General features: G+C 43.3%; 1 pseudogene; it reads left to right on the forward strand.

Moving 5' to 3' along the window:
- Window positions 1–366: 366 nt before the first annotated feature.
- LOC107160424 lies at window positions 367–1545 on the forward strand (annotated as a pseudogene).
- Window positions 1546–7269: the final 5724 nt, after the last annotated feature.

Genomic DNA, 7269 nt, shown 5'->3' on the forward strand with positions numbered 1-7269 from the left:
TTAAAGATGACAGAGAGAGGGAGCAGGGCATGGTGGTGCACCCCTGTAGTCCAGGTACTCAGGAGCCTGCTGCAGGAGGATCACAAGTTCGAGGCTAGCCTGTGCAAGTGAACAAGACCCTATCTCAAAATGAAATAAAAAGGAAAAATAAAATAAAAAGGGAGTAAGAAAGACCAGGGTGAAAAAGGCAGAAACGAGGAAACCAGGCAGAGAGAGGGAATAGCATCTCTCGCTAGGTCCTAGAGCAGGTTTTGGTTCCCGCACATAAACCCAGGGTCATGTAGTTCCTTGAAAGCCTCTGCCCTTCCCTTGGCCTCCTGGACAGAATAGCAAGGGCCTGGCACGCTGGGGGTGCTAGAGCTGGCCATGGTCCTGAAGGTCTGTGGGCACTGCCAAAGGTCTGCGGGAGCGCGCGGCTGGTACCTGCTGCTGGACTGGAGCTTCTTCAAGTTCAACGCTGGCCACATTGCCGGCTCCGTCAACTTATGTGGCTCGACATCTAGTGTGGCGCCAGGCCAAGGGCGCCTTGGAGCTCGTCGTGCCCAACGCTGAGCTGCGCTGCCGCCTACTGGCCAACACCCACTACGCCGTGGTGCAGCCGGACCAGCGCAGCGTCGCCCTAAACAACGCCAAGCGCCACTGCACAGTGGCCCTGGCCCATCGCAAGGCGCGGGCTGCACAAATCCTCCTCAAAGGAGGATATGAAGTTTTTTCAGCTTCCTGCCCAGAATGGTGCTGTAAACAGTCCACCTCCATGGGGCTTAGCCTTCCCCTGACAGTGCAGAATCCGGATGCAGTTCCTGCAGCACCCTGCTCTAAGATCAGAGTGTCCCAGTGGAGATCTTGCCCTTCTTGTACCTGGGCAGTGCCTACCGTTCTTCCCATGAGGACATGCTAGATGCCTTGGGCATCACTACCTTGATCAATGTCTCAGCCAATTGCCTTAACCATTTTGAAGGACACTAGCAGTAGAAGAGCATCCTTGTGGGAAACAATCACAAGGCAGGTCTCACAACTCCTGATACAATGAGGCAATTGACTTCATAGATTCCATCAAGAATGTGGGAAAAGGGTGATGGTTCATGTCAGGGGGGCATTTTCTAGTCAACCACCATCTATCTCACTAATCTCATGAGGACTAACCAGAAAAAAAAAAAAAAAAAAAAAAACAACCTAGAAAAGGCTGTGTTTGTGAAATAGAGAAGCTTCATTTCCCCAAACTTCAGCTTCATGGCCCTACACCACCAGGTGCTTGGTCCTGCCATGCCTGTGCTTGGTTAAGGCACCTTCACCACCACCATCATCTTCAACTCCCACTCCTCCATCCCTGCCCACTCTGTGAACAGTGCCCTCAGCTACTTTCAGAACCCTATCATTACCTCCCCCAGGTGCAGAAAGGCCATGGAGGTGAGGACCTTCACATTCCACCAAGGACTGCAGACTCTTCCTTCAGAGAAGGAAATGCATTCACACCAGGGAGGGGCTCGTGAAGTCAGATCCTTATTTAATTTCACCAGAATTCCACTGGATTCTAATCAGTCATAATGTTAACATATCATCAATTGCTGAATTGCTGAATTGATGATATGCTGCTTTGGGGACCAATATATAGTGGGTACATCAAGTCCCTCTGACAAGACAGAAGAGAAAGGACTTGGCATGTGAGCCAATTTTTGTGTTTGAGTACTGTACTATCTTGTAAATAAATCCTAAGCAGGTATGTTTTCAGCATTAATGAAAAACACCAATGTTCGTTTATTTTTTAGATGTCAACAGTTGTATGTTTGCTGATTATTTATGACCTAAATAATATATTACTTCTAAGAAGAAATTTTGTTACTTAAGGATGACTTTTTAATACAGCAGAATAAACAATGGCATTTCTATTAAAGAAAATATGAAATGGCTAGGGATGTTGATCAGTGGTAGATGCCCCAAGTTTCAATCCCCAGCACCACAAAAATAAAATAAAGACAGCAGAGAGTTGCAGAGGTAACCAGACTAAATGAACTAAAATTCTAAAGAGGAAAGAGTTCCCAGATAAGCTATGGAAACTGGTCAATTTTTCCTGAGGCAATCTGCTGATTCTGCTACAGGTTATGGATTAAGATTGGCCTAGAATCTAATTTAGAAAATTGAAACAAAATACAAAGGGAGAAAGGAACAAGTTAAATGACATCATAGAAACAATGACACAAATCCAAAATGTAGAGCATTCTTATAAGACACTGACCTAGTCTCTTCAAATAGTCAATTCCAAGAAGAAAAAAGACTGGAATGCTCTAGATTAAAGAGAAAAGGGGAGAGGAGAGGACAGTTTAAATAACGCAGTGTGTGGAATTTGAAAATCTTATATCTCAAAACATATTCAGTGCTGTAAGAATTTTGTCAATTATACTTTAATAAAGCTCAAAAAATTGAAACATAATAAAACCAGAAAAAATAAGAAATAAAAAATGCTTAGAAATGCATTTAAGTTCATAAACTGTTAGACTTAGGAATTAATTCATTAGACATAATCGTACTGTGATTATGTAAGAGGTATATATGAAGTTATTTAGATATGAATGATCATGATGTCTGCAACTTGCTTTCAAATGTTCAGAAAAGAAAAAGAGTAAATAGGCAGGTGAATAGCAAGATAAGTAGTAGTGAGGCAAAATGGCAAAATGGCAGGGCTCACTGAATCTTTACGTTATGTGTTTAGGTTTTTTTTTTTGGGGGGGTGGGACATCCTTCAACATTTATTTATTTTAGTTTTCAGTGGTGGACACAACATCTTCATTTTTATGTGGTCCTGACGATGGAACCCAGCACCCCGCAGACACCATGCGAGCACGCCACGGCTTGAGCCACATCCCCAGCCGGTGTTTAGGTATTTATTGTCCTTTTTCACTGTGTGTTAGGAGATGTTCAAAATAAAAAGCCAGAAAGAATTTCCAAACTATTTGTGGATTTTTTCATAACAGAAGACATTCCAGGCTGCAGCTCATTAACGTGATTTCTTTTTTGTTCTTCTGAGGAACAAAAATATTCTCATTTATAATATTTCAAAAGGCACATTAAGAAACATATCCAAACTTTGCTGTCTCTTTGTTCAAGTTCGGCTTTAATATTTTATTAAAAATTCTTGAATTTGTAAATATTAAAACACTGAAACTTGCTACTGGCACAAGAATGACAATGTACTAGCAACAAAATCAAGAAAGAAACTAAATTGTTTAGAAGCAGTAGCAGCTCCACAGTTCAAAGGTAATTTAAAACAGGCAGTTTTAGTGTTTCATAAAGAAAGTGCAAAGCAATCTCTCAGCCTGCAGTGATGCTGCCGCACTGGCAGATGGCGCTGCAAAGCTTCTCAGGTGCAGCGGGAAGCCCACTTACGAATTATTTTTACTGCTTATTGCAGTTACTCTTACACTACTTACTAACTGGTACAGAAGTGTTTTAATAACTGGTTGAGCGGTACCAGTGCAAGACGGCTGAATGTCAGCGCTGTTTCCTCCTCTTATGACAGAAGCTACCCAGCTCCTGCCTGAGGCTACTCCTGCACTGGGATTCCAGGACCACCCTGCCTCTCTCGGAGGCTTGTTCCATCACCAATCCCCACCTTCTTGAATTTTCAACTTTTCTCTTCCACTGTGGTTTCTGCCTAAAAGTTTAAACACTCCAAACTCAATGTTCTGTTTCCCTATTTTTTTTCATCGCCATCACAAACTTCTTGAAATTTATATCCCCACTTCCAAAGCCTCAACTTTCCTTCTCCAACAGAACTTAACTCATCCTTTGCTGCCAGTGAAAGCTCTTCATTCTTTGTGTCATCACCATCAGCATTCTGTGCCCAATCTTTGTTCTTCCCTTGGTTTCATGGCTCTCCACTTAATATGTTTCTTTGGTCTCACTGGATCCTCTCCCACCCACCCCCACCCCCACCCCGCCCTTTCATACATTATACACTTTCTTCCTCATGCTACACTCTCTCTGTACATGACCTGTTACTCTCCTCCCACCTACATCTTGATGATGCCCAGATCTCTGCCCGCAACTATGACCTCTTTCCAAGCTCCACTTACACAAACCCTGTCTCAGGAATCAGCCTACCCATCCAGTTGCTAAATCAGAAACAGAATGTGTACTCTTGACTTACCCTCCTCCTTCCCCACACACAAAACTATCCCAACACCCGTCGATTCTGCCTCCCAAGCGTTTCATAAACTATCTTCTTTCCATCTGCCACTACCTTGTTTCTGGCTTCCATTCTCTCCTCCTGAAATGGCTGCAAAAGCTTCTGATCTCTCCTCGTTTCCAAACCAGTTATCACACTGCACCCAGTGAGCTAAGGCACAATTAACTCTCTCCTTTTTAATCTTAGGGTTAAAGTTCTTGAATGTAGGTAGTCGACATTTTAAACATGCTGGAAAAGCTCCACAGAGCTGAACCAAACCTTTCACTCCATCTTCACTTTCCCCCACTTCTCCAGGCACACTCTGCCCCAGCCATGTTGAACATGTTAGCCTCCCCAAGTTGTTACGTTCCTCAACCTTTGCTGTCTCCTCAGCCTGGAATATTTGTCTCTCCACATCAGCCTAAGTCTTGCCCAATCTTCAGGGCTCAACTTGGAGCTCTCTGTCCCCGCAGGTGGCTTCCTCTGACTCACCAAGACTGGCTAATCTGCTCCTATGGTGGTTCTCATAGAGGTTTTTTTCAGTCTTATGAAGACACCACTATCCCAAGGGATCTTATACCACCCGTCTCACATCCCTTTTTTAAAATTGTCTAATTTTCCCCCACATTAAAATTGTCTATTTGTCTTTATTTTCCAATAAATTGTGAGTGCCACAAAACATTCCTTCTACCCACTTACCAGTAACTGGCAAACAGTAATTGCTCAAAAAATGGCCAGTGGGTCAATGAATCCTTGGGGTGATTATTATCCATTATGTCAACTATATGACAGTACAATGGATACATGACAAGTAACACTTTCATAACTTATACAGTGCTATAAAGTTATTTTACTATTTAGTGTCTGGCAGTTCAACTCCTTGAGGGTAGAGTCAATACTTTGTTCAATTTTTTCTTTTGTCCCAGAACTCAGCATGTCTGACAAGACTGTTCTCAACCAGTTTTTGACTATTAATGAGTTTAAGAAATGAAGAAACAAGAGGCTCAGATAATTGAACCTTCCTGGCCCACACACATACTTGTTTCAGAATCAAGACAGAATCCAATCTGAAAGAAGGAAAGATTGGGAAAAAGTTTACATCTAAATGAAATTCCAGCATGGATGAGAGAAGCCCTGGTTTCTCTCCAAGAGACTGGCCAGCTGTGGGTATTGCCAGAGCTTCAGATCTCTATGGTCAAGTAATCCACTTAGTGGACATGACCCAGGCAAGAGGGGTGTAAGGACAGGGGTTCTAGGAAGGTCAGCATAGAAGGGAGACTGGACCCTGGTTTCCTTTGTCCTTTGAATAAGTTTTAACCTCAGTCTTAGACACTAACATTGGAGCACTATCTATCCTTCTCCCTGACCTGCTTGTCCCTAATGTAACTACCTTTTCCTGGTGCTACTTTCCTGTGGAGTGAGTCACTGACAGAGGCTCAGGAAATCACGTAGTCGAGCCCTTGGGTATATAAGGGTTGCCTCCTGCCAGGTCCGCAACATAAACATCCTCCTCCACAGTTCCCCAAGCCCAGCCAGCTCCTGATCACAATTCTTTGTGTCATCACCATCAGCATTCTGTGCCCAATCTTTGTCCCAGATGCTCCTGGTGAAACTTATGAGATGGCAAAAGACCAAGACAAGTGAAATTAATCCAATGTCTCACCACATCTCCTGAGGCACTGAAGTTGCCTGACTATCTCTGTATATCATGAACTCAGTTAAGCTAGAATCACCTTTCCTTCATTAAAAGACCTATTTATGAGGCTGAGCCCCTAGATAAGACAGGTGGATTGTTCTTTCAAATAGGACTTTTTCTCTTTTCTAGCACATCCTGGGTAGCCTTCAAGCACATTCGTATGCTGGTTTTATTTAAATTTTGTACTAGAATGCAAATTTCAGGACTTTTGTTCTCACTGGACTAAAGGAGCCTGTCAGAACGTGTGGCCCAAACACCTTGGCCTCTTCTCAATGTAGTTTCCTACATTGATGGTCTCTGCTAGCATTAAAGAAACTGCTCCATGACCCAGCACCTCAATGGGATGCTTCTGAGTTAAGAGGATCTGATCCTTCCATTTCTCCTCACCCCTGCACTGAGTGGTTAACTCATAAAACTACACTTTTTTGCTACCACCCAACCCAGAGGACACTGTGGCAGTCAATAAAACACAGCCCAGTCTCCCTTTTCTCCAGGAATTCAAACTAAGAGTCTAGCTGCTTGCTTAGCAAGGGTGAATCCCAGCAAGGCCTAAGTACCCCTGACTCACAAAAGAGCAAATCTCTGCTGAAATGCAGAAACGACACCCTAAGATGGCTCTGGCCACCTGCTAACTTCTATCTCAGACCCTGACTGGGTCATCTTTGGTAAATGGACTACAAAGGCTGTTTCTGTGCCCTCCCCTATGTGGCTTGTACACTGTTAGCTGCCAAGCTTTTAAATAATGAAACTTAACATTGTACTTTAAGGGCTGTTCTGCTCAAATCATAAATGTGCACATCAGTTTTTTGGCAGTAATTCTCTACTCATACACATTTAATCAATGTTTTCACAAGCATTTTGTCTTAACTAAAAATCTATATCAATAGAAAGTCCTAGAATTATACTGTGTGAGCCCCCAGGATTATATAACATGCTTAATCCAAAAACTTGGGTGCCCAATGGGGTCTTGATTGTGCCCAGGCTTCAAATTTAGGCCAGGCACTGCTTGTGCATCTTTATATGATCATGGTAAATCCTCAATAAATATTTGTGGACTCTGAAAAATCCCTGTAAAAACCTCACTTGGAGATGATAGCTTATGACACCTCTTACTGCTTCTTCTCCCAGAAGCTCCCGGTATAACCCAGGACTGGCAGCAGGGGGCGCACAGGGCTGCAGCTCAAATCAGGTTGAATGGCACAAACTCCAAAGGAGGTTTGAATTTAGACCTCTTTTCTCCATGAGGAAAATGGATTCTTAAGGTGCAAAGAGGGAAAGTGGGCAAAGAGCCTAAGAACCCACTGAACTAATTCCTAAGAGAACTTTCCTTTGCAAAGGGAATGCATGAGAATAGAGGGGAGGAGATAAATCTCCCACAGCTGTCAGCCCATAACTACCGCTCTCACCTCAG

The sequence above is a fragment of the Marmota marmota genome, unplaced genomic scaffold (genome assembly GCF_001458135.2).
Source record: "Marmota marmota marmota unplaced genomic scaffold, marMar, whole genome shotgun sequence".
NCBI classification, from domain to species: domain Eukaryota; kingdom Metazoa; phylum Chordata; class Mammalia; order Rodentia; family Sciuridae; genus Marmota; species Marmota marmota.